The sequence below is a fragment of the Prionailurus bengalensis genome, chromosome D1, assembly GCF_016509475.1.
Source record: "Prionailurus bengalensis isolate Pbe53 chromosome D1, Fcat_Pben_1.1_paternal_pri, whole genome shotgun sequence".
NCBI classification, from domain to species: Eukaryota; Metazoa; Chordata; class Mammalia; order Carnivora; family Felidae; genus Prionailurus; species Prionailurus bengalensis.
In genome coordinates, this window is record NC_057346.1 from 97,086,733 (window position 1) to 97,102,400 (window position 15,668).

Sequence of the window (15,668 nt, forward strand, 5' to 3'; positions counted from 1 at the left end):
TCACTTTCTTTTTTTTTCTTTAAATTTTTTTTTTTTTATGTTTTATATTTGGGGGAGAGAGAGAGAGAGAGAGAGAGAGAGAGAGAGATGGAGGGAGGGAGGGAGGGAGAGAGAGAAAGTGTGAGCAGGGGAGGGGCAGAGAGATGGAGACAGAATCTGAAGCAAGCTCTAGGCTCCGAACTGTCAGCACAGAGCCTGACGTGGGACTCGAACTCATGAGAAGTGAGATCATGACCTGAGCCAAAGTTGGACGTTCAACTGACTGAACCACCCAGGCGCCCCCCAAGTTCACTTTCATATTGACACTTTACTGCTTCATAGGTTGTGGAAGTACAGATCTTCCTGACTTATGATGGGGATATGTCCTGTAAACCCATAGTGAGTTGAAAGTATTACAAGTTGAAAATGCACTTAATACAAATAAACTATTGAACATCATAGCTCAGCTTAGCCTATCTTAAATGTGCTCAGAGAAGTTACATTGGCCTACAGTGGGGCAAAATCATGTAATGCAAAGCATATTTTATATTCAAGTGTTGGGTATCTTGTAATTTGTTGAATCCTGTAGTGAAAATAAAAAACAGAATGGTTGTTAAGTGTAGCGGTCGTTGACCCTCACGGTCACGTGGCTGACCGGGAGCTCCTTGCCTCTGCCCAACGTCACCGTATCACAGATCGCTAACCTGGGAGATGATCCAAATTCACAATGCAAAGTATGGCTTCTACTGAATGTGTATTGCTTTCATATCATTGTAGAGTCAAAAACATGTAAGTCAAACCACCTTAAGTCTAGGAAACTGTCTATACCTAACATTAGCAACAGAATTTTATTTCCTCTTATCCCTTGTATCACTGCTGTCATTTAATTGATACATAAGCATAGGTAATGGAATACATTTGTTGCCATTATTACTTTGAACAACTTGTTAGATGAATTAAGCATAAGAAACATAAAAGTTTTGGGGCGCCTGGGTGGCTCAGTCAGTTAAGCATCTGACTCCTGATTTTGGCTCAGGTCATGATCTCACTGTTGCAAGATTCTCTCTCTCCCTCCCCTTCCCCCACTCATGTGCCTGCATGCACACACCTGCTCTCTCTCTCTCTCTCTCTCTCTCTCTCTCTCTCGGTCTCTGAAAAAAATAAAAAAAGAGAGACATAGAGGTTTTTTTATTTTACCTTTACTTATTTCTTCTCTGATTCTCTTCCTTTCTTCATGTAGATCTGAGTTTCTGACCCATGTCGTTTTCTTTCTCTCTGAAGAACTTCTTTGAACATTTCTTGCCAGGCAGGACTACTGGCAACAAATCCTCTCAGTTTTTGTTTGTCTGAGAATTTCTCTATTGTTCAAAACTTCACTTTTGAAGGACAGTTTTCCAGAGTACAGAATTCTAGCTCGGTGGGCTTTTTTTTCACTTTCAATATTTCTGAGGAGACGTTGCACATAATTGTCACCTGTGCTTCTCTATAGGTGAAGTGTTTTTTTCCCCTCTTCCTCCAGGATTTTTAAAAAATATTTGATTTTCTGAAGTTTTAGTGTGATACGGACGGGAAACAGGTGCAGTGCGTTTGGTCACTCTCCTGCTTGGTGCCCTCTGAGCTTCCTGGATCCGTGGTTTGGTGTCTGACATTTGTTTGGGGGAAACTGGTCATTATTGCTTTAGATATTGCTTCTTTTCCTTTTGTTTTTCTCCTGGTGTTTGTATCGCGTATATGTTCCACCTTTCACGGTTGTCCCACAGGCTTTGGATATTCTGTTCTGGTTTTTTGTCCTGCCTTCAAGCCCAGAGATCCTTCCCTCAGCCCTGTCCATCCCATACTGATGAGCCTGCCATAGGCCTTCTTCATTTCTAACAGTGCTTTTGATCTCTAGCGTTTGTGATTCTTTTTTAGAATTTCCATCCCTCTGAATTTTGAGTGTAGAAGAGTCCTCTCTCAATTGTAAGGTATGAAAATTGAGATCTGGAAAGTTAAATGGCTTGTCAACACTTATTTAGTACTTAGTGGCAGAAGCCCAAATGAGAATCCTATCTGTTCGACTCTTGTACTCTTTCTACTATCCGTATTAAAGCTGGTGCTGCAGACAAGCGTTGTAAGTTGTGGGCCGTCCTCCAGCTGATACTCACGTCACTACTTATGCAGCACAATCCCTAGTTTCCCTGGGAGACTTATTGCTTTCATGCACTTTGGAATCATTTAATACAAGGCCTCTTTCACTTAATTTGAACATGTGGTATTATTAGTGGATACTGCCTTGGTGATTGAGAATCATGTTGTGTTTAGTTAATGACATTCAGAGAAACCTGTATTGGAGAAAAGCCTTAACAGGTGAAACCCAACCTGATTCAAAGCCTGGGTACAGTTCTGGATTTATCCTTTAAGGCAGTCTGTGGTTTCATCAGAACTATGATGAAAAGAACACCGACTTCAGAGTTAGACAAAGTGGTTTTGAATTCTGGATCTGTCAGGTTAAAAGCTTTGTGATGACAGACAAGTTACTATTAATCTTTCTGAGCCTTGTTTTCTTGTCTGTAGAGATATGTTAATTATAGGATTATTGGGAGGATGAAGTGAAAAAGTATAAACCATATTTCACTGATTCTTCTCAGACCTATATTTTTTCACATTTTAAAATCTCTGATGTCACAGGGCGCCTGGGTGACTCAGTTGGCTAAGCATCCCACTCTTGATTTCGGCTCAGATCATGATCTCACAGTTTGTGGGATTGAGCCCCGCATAAGGCTCTGTGCTGTCAGTGTGGAGTCTACTTGGGATTCTCTCTCTCTCTCTCTCTCTCTCTCTCTCTCCCTCTCCCTCTCCCTCTCCCTCTCCCTCCCTCCCTCCCTCCCCCCCCTCCCTCCCTTCCTCCCTCTCCCCCTCTCTCCCCCTCATGTGCATGCACACACACCCACTCTCTCTCTCTCTCTCTCTAAATAAATAAATGTTAAAATCAAATAAAGTCTCTGGTGTCAGCTTTGTGTTACAATTGATAATGTTTTAGTGTTGTGTCATACCTTGAGAACTTTTTCTTAGGGTTATATGACATAATGGTGCATCTTATAATTCTTGGTGGCAGGCAGCTATCCCACATTAACACAGATGCACAAATCCTAAACAAAATCATAGCATTGAATCTGGCGGCATATAAAAAAAGGATACTGTGTCATGACTAAGTGAGATGAGGAATGTAAAGTTGGTTTGACATTGAAAAAAATTAATCAGTGTAAATTACCACATTAACAAACTGAGGGAGAAAACCCATCTCATCATCTTCTAAATGTAGAAAAAAAACATTCGATAAAATTCAACGATTCTTGAGAAAAACTCTCAGCTAAATGAAAAATAGAAAGGAACTTCTGCAATTTGATGAAGGATATTTATGAAGAACCTATATCTAACATACTACTTAGTGATTAAATATTGAATGCTTTCCCCTAAGATTGGGATCATGTGAAGGATGCTCACTCTTACCACTTGTATTCAGTATTGTACTGAAGGTCCTAGGCAGTGGAGAAGGAAAATAAAGACATAAAAATTGGAAAAGAAAATGTTAACATGTCTTCATTTGGAAATGACATGGTGGTATAATCAGAAAAGCCCAAGTAATCTACAAACTATTGAACTAATAGGTGAATTTAACAAGATTATAGAACACAAATGATTTAGCTCTAAAAAATAGACAGATTTTTACTTTGTCCAATGTTTTCTTGTGGTATAGATGGTAGTCTTTTGTGATCTTCTGTAACCTAGCTAGAAGTAGAATCAAACTATTGATTTTATTATATATATTTCGTAGTTGTTCACCTTCCTGGATTTTATCCTTACTGTGCAGATTTCTAGCTCATGCTCTTGATTCTTCTAGATATAAAGTCCTATCATCTATAAACAATGATTGCTTTATTTAAGGTCATGAAGTTCATATTATGGTCTTCACAGAAGAGGACAGTATCAGGAGGATATCTAGGAGAATATAAAAGAAAACTCTACTAACAATTGCCTAAGGAAATTAGGGTTTACAGGTCTCACACTACACTTGATCTTAGCCAAAAGGCCGAGAAGCGATACAGGTCTCACGCTAGAAGAAATGCGGAAGTAGCTCATCCAGGACAATTGTAGTGATTCAGTGATGCTGCGAGGGAAGCAGGTTTCTTTCTGTATTTCTGCTGTGTCACCACGTCAGCAGGCTGGCCTTTTCTTTTCAGTTACAGTACATCTGCTTCAATCCCAGCCAGCCATGTTTGCATTCTAGGCAAGCAGGAGAGAGAGGGCCAAGGGAAAAGACCAAAAGGCTTGTAGCAAGACTTTATCTTCTTTATTTAGGAAAGCACACCTTGTTTGCATTGCCGCAGAAAAGGCTGGACTATTTTGTTAGTAAAGATGAGGAGGTAAAGGATGTTGGGAAGGCAGCTATTGTCGATCACAAGGACTAAGTAATCTGGACTGTGAAAATTGGGGTAATGGGAAGGGCCCTGCCACTAACTTGTGTGTGTACAGTCTCACTGAGTATTGCTGAGATTTAACAGTTGGGAGTTTTGTTTTATTTGTTTATGAAAAAAATTATTTTGTAGCTGGTTACTCTAGTGATCTTCCTTACCAGTTCTGATAGGTTTTTAGCTGATTCTCTAAGTTTTATGAATAGCCAATCTATGGAAAGCTCTTGGATTTCTTTTCAAATTCCTTTCTTTTTTCTCTTTTCTTATTAATTACTACTTGTTTTCTGAACTTTGTTTCATTCTTTTCCAGATGATCAAATTGGGTGGTTGCTTTATTTTTGAACAGTAATTCTGTGTTTACAAGCAGGGTAAAATTAAATATGAGACTAGAACCCATTGAAACTTAGAAATGTTTGAGGGCTCAGTAGATTTCATGTCTGAGCTTTTTAATAAAAAGTAGCTATGTGTTTTCTCTTTTAAATAGATGAGATATATGATTGGGCTTCTACTTAACATTTAAGGCAAATGTCATGTTTTTTATTTAGTAAAATTATTAGTGGGGAAAGAAAATGTTTTAATATTTCCACAAGCCACAAATCCCCATGGGTTTAAGGATGTTTTCTTTTCTTTTCTTTTCTTTTTTTGAGAGAGAGAGAGAGAGAACATGCGTATGTGTATGGGAGTGGAGGAGGGGCAGAGGGAGAAGGAAAGAGAGGTGGAGCTTAATTATCCTCCCTGGGAATGCAGACAAACATAGTGACTTGCTTCTGACAAATAGAATATGGAATGGGGACAGTAACTTTAGGTGGAGAAGCCAGCAGACCCCACCTTAACCAGGTGATCAGGGTTCATTTCCCCATGATAAGTCATGTTGATAGCGTATGTCCCTTGATATGATGTGAGAAGAAGGGCATATCACCTCTGGAGCATCCTCCAAAATCCATAACCTCAGTCTCATGATTAGAAAACATCGGACTGACCCAAACTGAGGGACATTCTACAAAATGCTTGACGAGTACTATTCAAAACTGTCAAGGTCGTGAAAGACCAGGAAAGACTGAGAAACTTTCTCAGATTGGAGGAAACTAAGGAGACATGACAACTAAATGCAGTGAGGCCTCCTGGACTAGATCCTGGAACAGAAAAGGACCTTAAGGGAAAACTGGGGAAATCCATAAAGAAAAAGTCTAGTGAATGGAATTAACTACATGTTAACTTCTTAGTTTTGATCATTGTGCCATGGTGAAGTAACGTGTTAACGAAAGGGGAACCTGAGTCAGGGATGTTTGGGAACCCTCTGTACTACCATTGTTTCTTGAGGTCTCAAATTATTTCAGAATAAAGTTAAAAAGAAAGCAGTTACCACTTTGCATGGTAAAGAAACAAAAAAGGATTTACACCTACCAAAAAACCGCAGAATGACTTCTGATGCTGTTACGTAAACAGATGTCTGTGCTTTTGTGAGCATGATAGACGTGGGTTCCTCTGGTGCTGTGTTCAGGTAATTGAGATGAGGGGACTAGGAAACTTCACTGGGTGGTGGAAGAGTGTCCCAGAGGTATTGGACTTTCAGGGGGAGGATGCATCTGGAGAGGGCAAATACAGCAGCTCATGAACAAGGGAGTGAAAAAAACACTCTCGTATTTTATGTTGTAAAGTATCCTAAATGCAATGAAATTAACAGAGTAAGTATTTTAAGTGAAGGAAAAAATGGAGTGTTGATAAATCCTAGGTATATTAATCCTTTTCTTCAGAAATTTTATTTTTTTATTAAAATTTTTTTTAATGTTTATTTTTGAGAGAGAGAGAGAGAGAGACAGAGTGTGAGTGGGGGAGGGGCAGAGAGAGAGGGAGACAGAATCCAAAGCAGGCTCCAGGCTCTGAGCTGTCGGCACGATGCGGGGCTCAAACCCATGAACCATGAGATCATGACCTGAGCCAAAGTTGGACACTTAACTAACTGAGCCACTAGGCACCCCAGAAATTTCTTTTTGTTTTAAAGAAAGTAAATTCTATTTATTATTGTTTGTTTAATCATTGAGTGAAGGTGTATTACCTGTTTGTGAACTTTCTCTGCTCTAGAAAAACCTTCAGTCCAGGAGAAGTGCCTCTGAGGGGTTTGGCTGATATATATATATATATATATATATATATATATATATATACACACACACACACACACACATACATACATATACATACATACATATACATACATACACACACACATACATATATATATATATATTTTAACATTTATTTATTATTGAGAGACAGAGACAGACCATGAGCAGGGGAGGGGCAGAGAGAGAGGGAGACACAGAATCTGAAGCAGGCTTCAGGCTGTCAGCACAGAGCCCAACGCGGGGCTCGAACTCACAAACCGCAAGATCATGACCTGAGCCGAAGTCAGATGCTTAACCGACTGAGCCACCCAGGCGCCCCAGTTGATATTCTTTTCACGTAACTCTTATGTTTATAAACATAGAGAGTAAGCAAAAGAAAAAACAAAAGTAGTCCTGCCGACAGTAATTGTCAACTAGAAATCAGGATGCTTGGGTTATCATTTGACATCACCGCTGAGTTTTTAGCTGTCAGGTAGAGACGACCTGAGCCTGTCTCTGCTGCCTCCAGGATGTGACACGGTTGTCCAGGAAGGGCCCCCTGCTCCAGCGCTGTCACCTCTCCTGTAAGGCAGTGAGGGAAAGAACCCGTGTAACCCTGAGCGTGCTGCCCAGGAGGCTTGGGAAAGGCAGGAACGCGCGTGGGGTCCATTTTGTCGCACCAAACAAACGAAAAGGAGATAGTGAGCCTTTGGTCTGTGTGTTTGGAAAGACTTGGAATCCCTTTGGCAGTTCTGAGATTCATCTTCAGACACAGCTTTGAGAAATTAATGTGTGGGGCGTGAAAATACCTTGCAGCCCTTCACCGGAAAGGAACGGTTCCATCGACCTTAGCGCGCTGAGAGAATCTCCCGTGGCTCAGATCTCTTGAAATGTCCTGCGTGCTCAGAGGCAGACGTGCTTTCGCACCTTTAACGGTACGGCTGTTCCTTCAGCTTTTTGAGGGAGAAGGTGAATGCTTTCTTTAATGTTTGGGTTCTCTGAGCTTCTTGAGTCTATGTGTTGTTGTTTTTCATCCATTTTGGAAAATCATTTAAATGAATACATCTGTTTCCTTGTTTTCCACCCCATCTCCTAGGGCTCCAATAACTGGCATGACAGAACATTCGATACCGTCCTGCAGTTCTTGGATCTCTGTTTTCTTCCACACCTTTTCTTCTGTGCATTTCAGTTTGGATAATTCTCCATTTTCAAGTTCGCTGTTCTTTTCCCCTCCTGTTTCCCATGGGCTGATAAGCTGGTTGAAGGAATTCTTCATTTATACTACATTTTTACTTCTGGCCTTTCATTTGGTCATTTTTGTATAGTTTCCGTCTCTCTATTGAATATTCCCGTCTGTTGACGCAAGTTGTCTCCCTTCTTCCCCAGATTCTGTAACATACTAATTGTAATTATCTTAAAGTTCTTGTGTAATAATTCCACAACAGCTTGGTCATCTTTGGTCTGGTTCTATTGGCAGCTTTATATCATGACCGTGGATTGTTTTCTGGTAAATTTTGATTGGAGGATGGATACTGTGTAGTAAAAACACCCTAAAGTAGATGTCATATTCAGAAATGGGCACGAGGCTGACGGGCCTAGTGTGTAACAGGCCGCGTTTGGGTTTTCTGCTGCCTGGCTCGCCTTCACACACCTGGACTTCAGATGTTGCCGGTGGCCAGCCGCTGCCTTGTTCTCAGTGTGGGCCAGTGTACTGAGGTTTTCCTCAGAGTTAGCCTCACCCTCTGCTTTGAGCAGGCCCTGCCTGCCTGTGCCCTCAGCGACGGACTCCCGTTGCTTGTATGTGGTGCTGGGCTAACGGTGGGGACGGTGGGATTCTCCCTTCTCCCGGTCCAGTGGTAGTCTTGAGCAGACACGTTTGCCAGGGTGTTAGAGGTGGGGCTTCTCAGGTTCTGCTCCTCCTCCCTTTGGAAGCCCTATTTTCTTCCGTACCTGGGAGAGGTCTCGGGTTAGAGAGAGTTTCCTACCCCTCCCGTGGGGGCCGAGGCTTCTGCTTTGCCCTCTCCCTCAGTGGTGGTCTGGAGGGAGCTGAAAGGGTTCCTACCCAGCCCCGGTGGCTGGCTGCCTTTCCACACCTGCCCCACAGCCAGTACGTCTGTGATTGTATCTTGAGTATGGGAGGGCTTCCTGCTCCTCCCCCAGCCCTTTAAGGCTTTGCTTTGGATGAAAAGAAGTCCAGGAAATGGGCAGAGTGTGTGCCTGTGTGCCACTGGGGCGGCCTCTCTTTGATTTCCTTCCCGGCCGCAGTCCTTCTCAGGAACATCCAGCAGGAAAGAGCTTGCAAGGGATTGCTGACTCCCCTTGTGCCTAGAGCTTCCCAGCAGTCCTGCTAGCCGACACTTTTTAAGAATTCGTTAATACTTTAGCTGTTTTCTTTGGTGGCTTTTACTGCAGCATCTCTACCTTCTGTGATCTTCCGAAGCTGGAATAATTTGTCCCATCTTTCCTAGAGGAGCTTGTCACCCTTTGAAATCCGAATTCCCCGATTGCCTTATGACCACAGCCCTCTGACGGGCCTAAAACAAGTTAGGATGTTGGTGGGTTATTGGTTGTGTTTTCTCATTGTTATGGTGGAGTCTGTGTTCTTGTGGCTTTCTACCTCTTAAACGGAAGCAAATACTTTATGTTGTGAGCACCCACTGGATTGGGGGCAGGGGAATAGAGCGGTATCTGGACAAGTTCTGATCCATAGGTACCTGCTGTTGTTGGGTGTTTGGACAGCATTATCACTTGGAATTTGGGACAGAAGCATAACCGGCTGATTTGTTGTTTGTTTTGTGTGCGTGTGGTTTTCATCAGAAAACTCCAGTATACTAGAACGAAGCCATCAACATGGGTCACATTCTGGAGGTTCTGATGAAAAGGACCGTTCAGAGTTGGCTGGTTACTGAGAAGGCACTGAGAGCCATTGTTGTACTTTTGGGGTGAAGATGCTCTTGGACCACTTTGGGGTAATTGAGGGGTTCTACATAAACCTCGCACAGTTAGCTATCCCGACCACTCCTAGGTAGCAAACTTACATGGCATAGTTTTTAAAAAAAAATTTTTTTTTAATGTTTATTTATTTTTGAGAGAGAGCATGAGCCGGCGAGGGGGACAGGTAGAGAGAGGGAGACACAGAATCCGAAGCAGGCTCCAGGCACTGAGCTGTCAGCGCAGAGCCTGATGCGAGGCACGAACTCACAAACTGTGAGATCATGACCTGAGCTGAAGTCGGTCATTTAACTGAGCTACCCAGGCGCCCCTACATGGCATAGTTTTAAACACTGTTTATCTCCCTCGTGGTCTATACCTAGCCTATACAGTCTATACTAAGCATAATGTGTGGGACACTGTTAGTCCTGTTTCTGCCTTGATGTCCCAGCTAGGAATGGATTTGCCTTCTTTTCCCTCAAATCCACATCCCCCATGTCTCACCTTTTAAAATTCTGTATACAAGATGTGATCATTCTTATTAAACGATGGCTTGGCACTTACAAGGTTTGGAGATTTCCATGAGGTACCTGTAGTCCCCATGCTGCCTTGGGCCTCTGAGGGTTGGTGCCAGGTGGGTTCAGTCTTCCGGCAAGTGTGTGCCTGCCTCCTCTTTGACAGGAGGAGGCACCGTGCCGAAGGTGGGGACTTCGTGGTGAGCAAAGCCGGATGTGTTCCCTCTCTCCCAGTTTCTGGAGAAGGACCGTCTTCTTCCTTGGAAGCTTGGAGGTTAAGCTAGAAGGGATGTGTTAATGGCTGTACTTTTCAGTACAAAGTTCTGTCACTCCCATGTGATGTGTTTTTATTATTTCTGACTCTCTGATATGTTGGATTTCTTCACTGCCTTTAAGAATTGAGATGAGTGGAGTGTGACACTGGGGTCCCGTTCTGTCACTCCTCTTCCCCTCCCCGCGTTCTCACTCCAAAACGGTGTGGAATGTATTCTAATGTAAGTGACAAAGACCCTGAGGGAACAGGACGGGTGGGAGTGTTGAGGACAGAGCCAACGGTTTCCAATTGTCTGTTCTGCACTAGTACCCAGTGAGGAGCTTTGTAAACATCATCGAATCCTTACGGCTTCCTGACCTAGGTGGTATGCTTTCTGTCTTACGGATGCAGAAAAACCAGAGGTTAAGTAACTTGAATTGTGCTCATAGCCATAGCTTTTCAACAGTGCTGCACTGGCTTCCTTTAAACACTGGTTATTGCTCATCCTGGTGGCTTTATGTTACTGAAAATCAAAGCAATTAATCACATTTAGCTGATGTATAAACCGAGGTAGCAATTTTAATTTGATACTTATGATAGTTTTAAGTGGGCCCAATTCCAGATCTGTAGGAACTTTGTAATTCTCAGGATTGGAAGCGTCGTAAGAACTTTATAGTTCTTATGCTTTGAAATCTGCATGTTTTATAAAATTACGGAGGCATATGTATAATGAAGAAAGGTTAGATGCTTTGTCCGAGATTATGTTGGTATGACCAGTGCCTCTGTGACTTAACTCTTCCAACTGTGCAGCTCCCACGGCTTAAGTGACTGAGAAATTTGCATAGATGCTGAAGAGACCCTCATTTAACTTTTCGGGTAGTGATAAATGTGGCCCCTGTTTTGGGGGAAAAAAGGAAACCAAAACATAATAAGCATTTGCTTACTGAATGGGAGCATTGCCAGCATAGCCGAAAACTCCTTCCCCTCTGCTGACAAGTGGCTGATACTGAGTCCTGGAGGGGCCATAAATTACAATGCCTTCTAAATACTACAAGGTGTTACCGAGGTCCTGCAGAAATAATTAAGCCTGAGAAGTTCACTTATCCTCAGGCTGAGACACTTGAGCTATGATTATGTGCAAAGCTTGCTTCCTTTCCGAGTGAACTACAATTTGGTGGACAGGACGAGATGATTTGAGACATCTTAAATTAGAAGCTTTGTCCTATGGTTGTGCCTTTGGCTGGTGTGCTAGATGGATTTGTTACCGATCATTGTTTCCTATAAATCCCAAAGGCTACCGCCTCCACTGTGATTGAATGGGAACATAAAGCTTTGGAATGCTTACGTTTGAGTGTGGTTTAATTTGAGTGTGATTTAAAATGAAAGAATACATAATGGACTTGTTGGGGTAGAAAAGGAGGTGAATATTTAAGATGTGTGTGTTTTTGTGTGGGCTCATGCTTCTTAGTGAATTTTCACACCTTTCAGTTTCTTGAGAAAGGATCGTCTCCTAAAACTTAGTGTGGCTGGTACTCCTTATACTCTAGAACAGGGTGGGAAAAGTCCTGGGCTTGAGTTGTGACTCTACCACTTAACATCTTTGGATCTTGGTTTCCTCACATAGAAGAGGAAACTGCCACAGATAAGTGACATGCTGGTTATAAACAGCAAATGAGATCATGCCTACCAAAGTGCTTTGCAGCAGGTCAGACATCCTCACACCTACAAGGAACTCATAGTCTAGCTGGGGAGAGAAAAGCTATCATCTGAAATAACAGGAAGACCATTCTAGAATAGAATATAGCAGAAACAACCTGTAAGGTAACGGCTATAAGTGCTGTGGGATTTCATGGTAAGGAGAGATTGTTGGTGTTTGGGGTGATCAGTGAAGGTTTCCCTGATGGAACCCTGATGGATTCTTTCAGGTCTCATAAAATGTAAATATTTTGACTGGATGATGGGCAGGACAGCAGTAACATGACTAAGCAGGAATGAAATTGGAGTGAGTAGGGTATATCTAAGAAGCAGTGGCAGGCAGCCAGCCAGCCACGAGGCTTACCCAGATGGCAGACTACAGGACAGCATAAGCCAGGTGCCCTTGGTAGCTAAACCTGTGTCAGCTTTTCTTTGAGTAACAGAAATTCTCTTTGTGAGGCTTTGCTTCATTCTTATACTTAGTGGAGAGAGTAGTCATCATATACTTTCCTTAATTATTGGAGCACTTACTGGGAAACAGAACAAAAGTCAGCAGGTGTAGACTAGAAAGTATCTTTTTCTTCTACCTGTTTTAGTTGTATTTCGAATTTCTCTTGTCCCATTTTCAAATGTCCCCTCTCTTGCAGAACTCCTCATGGCCTCTGATTCCGAGTGGAATCACAAGTCTGAATGAAGCTGGACGGGTCACGTAGACCAGCGTCTTGCTTTCTTGGGGACTGAATCCGAACTCTGCTTGGACGAGAAAACTGTCTTCTTTCAAAGAGCCACATTGGGCTGTGACAGAGTAGCTAGTATTAGAGTAACCCTCCTCCTAGGAAAAGAAAAAGAAGTATCAAAGCTTATTAAAATAGATAGAGCAACAGTTGAGAGGCATTGGAGAGCCATCAGCACAGTCAGTTCTTGAGGGACTGTGGCTCCTGGAGGAAGGGACTCACGCTGGGCGGCATGTTCCCTTGAGCTTTGTCCCTGAGGGCACTTTCTAATTCACAGTCTGTACATCTGGAGTCTGAGCAGAAAGCAGCAGCCCCCTAGGGCCGAGAGGTTGGAATTAGGGGTACCCCAAAGTGTCGGGGACATGAAGGACAAAATCCCTGGAAGACGGGAACCGCAGGAAGTAAGCAAAAATTGGGCATGTGGCCTTCCCTTGAAGTGTTTGCCAACTCCTGAGGTGAGCAGAGCAAGACTGTAAGAATCCCTGCAGAAAGAAGCATCTGGGAGCCTGACAAGCTGTGCAAACATCCCAGCCGCCATATATAGTACTGGTGAGATGGAGCTTGGTATCCCAGGCTGCCAAGATACAGGGGACCTGGTGGACACTCCAGGCTTTACTTGAAGGCCCCAAAGGGCCCCGCTACAAGAGAAAGGGAAAGCCAAGAAAAGTTAGCCCTAACAAAAGGTGAAGTCACCCACTGATAGGATTAAAGTGGGCTGACTGCCTTCGCTGTGCCCTCCAGAAGAAATGTTACACTCTTAGGAGGAAGATAATTTGGTACATCCAGAACCGCTACAGTTTTTAATACAGAATGTTTGGTGTCCAATAAAAAATTAAGAGGTACATTGGAAATGGAAACCAGATGACCAAAACGAAGAGTAAATATAGATAGTAGAAAGAGACCCACAGGTGATTCAGATGTTGGGGTTACCAATCAGGAACTATGCTCAATAAAATAAGAGAATTGCAACAAAGATATGAAATCTACTTTTTAAAAAGTCGAATGGAAATTCTGTAACTGAAAAACATATGAACTAAATGGAGAAGTGAATATATGGGTATGATAGCAGTATAGACACACACACACACACAGGACAGAGGATTATTAGACCAGGAGAAAAATTAGCAGAAAATACCCAGATTGCAGCACAGAAAAGAGAATAAGAAACTTATGGGGCATGGTGAAGACATTTCTGTCCATGTATCTGGAGTCCTAGAAGAGAGTGATAGAACCAATATTTAAAGAAATATTGGCTAAGGTTTTTCTAAAACTACTGAAAGACATCACACCACAGGGTGAAGAAGCTCTAACCTCAGTGGGGTTAATACCATGAGCCACACCTAGGTACATCATAGGCGAACTATTGTATGCTGAAGACAGAGGACAAAGTTTTGAAATAACACATGCTCTCAGACTATAGTGCAATCAAAGTAGAAGTCAGTAACAGAAAGATAAATAGAAAATCCCAAAATGTTTGGAGATTAAACGGTATACTTCTAAAAAGTTCATTTTTTTTTTACCTAAACTATAATGAAAATGACATACAATTTTGTAGGATGCATTTAAAATAATGCGTAGAGGTACATTTATAGCTTTAAATGCATATATTAGAAATGCATAGAAAGAAAGATTAAAATCAGCAATCTAAACTTCAATCTCAAGCTAAATGCAGGGCACCTGGGTGGCTCAGCCGGTTAAGCATCTGACTTCGTCTCTGGTCATGATCTCGCAGTCCGTGAGTTCAAGCCCCGCATCGGGCTCTTCTCTGACAGCTCGGAGCCTGGAGCCAGCTTCTGATTCTGTGTCTCCCTCTCTCTCTGTGCCCCTCCCCTGCTCATGCTTGTGCTCTCTTTCTCTCTCTCTTAAAAATAAATATTTTAGGGGCGCCTGGGTGGCTCAGTTGGTTGAGCATCCGACTTCAGCTCAGGTCATGATCTCACAGCTCGTGAGTTCAAGCCCCGCGTCAGGCTCTTCTCTGACAGCTCAGAGCCTGGAGCCTGCTTCAGATTCTGTGTCTCCCTCTCTCTCTGTGCCCCTCCCCTGCTCATGCTTGTGCTCTCTTTCTCTCTCTCTCAAAAATAAATATTTTAGGGGCGCCTGGGTGGCTCAGTTGGTTGAGCATCCGACTTCAGCTCAGGTCATGATCTCACAGCTTGTGAGTTCAAGCCCCGCGTCAGGCTCTGTGCTGACAGCTTGGAGCCTGGAGCCTGCTTCAGATTCTGTGCCTCCCTCTCTCTCTGCCCCAACCCACTTGCATTCTGTCTGTCTCTTAAAAATAAACATTTAACGGGGCGCCTGGGTGGCGCAGTCGGTTAAGCGTCCGACTTCAGCCGGGTCACGATCTCGCGGTCCGTGAGTTCAAGCCCCGCGTCAGGCTCTGGGCAGATGGCTCAGAGCCTGGAGCCTGTTTCCGATTCTGTGTCTCCCTCTCTCTCTGCCCCTCCCCATTCATGCTCTGTCTCTCTCTGTCCCAAAAATAAATAAACACTGAAAAAAAAATTAAAAAAAATAAACATTTAAAAAAAATTAAAAAAAAATAAATATTTTAAAAAATTTAAAAAAGAAGCTAAATGCAAGATGAATTAAAGTCCCCCCAAATAGAAGAAAGGGAATAAAAATAATAGCAGACAAGATAGAAAGATAAGAAAAAAAAAAGTATGATAAAGAAAATCAGCAAAACCAAACATTCGTTTTTTGAAGAGATTAATAAAGTTGATAAACCTCTGGTAAGAGGAAATGCAAAGAGAAGACACAGATTATCAACATGAGGAATGAAAAGTGGTATATTACTGCAAATTCTACAACGCATTGAATAGATTTAGTGCAATAAATTTAACAACTTAGATGAACACATTTCTTGAAAAATACTACTTTTGAAGCCGACACTCATTAAAATACGCATAATCCTGTGTGGATGAAAGGGGACTAATCATGATTTAAAACCTTCACACACCAAAAAACACCTAGCCCAGATGGCTTTTAGGTGAATTCTTCTAAACCTTTCA

The 15,668-nt window shown here is 42.5% G+C and overlaps 1 protein-coding gene across 4 annotated transcripts in view; it reads left to right on the forward strand.

The window, feature by feature from the left end:
* The window catches only part of EXT2 (exostosin glycosyltransferase 2), a 145,442-nt gene that overhangs the window by 54,512 nt on the left and 75,262 nt on the right, over positions 1 to 15,668 (forward strand). The gene's annotated exons all lie outside the window — the stretch shown is intronic.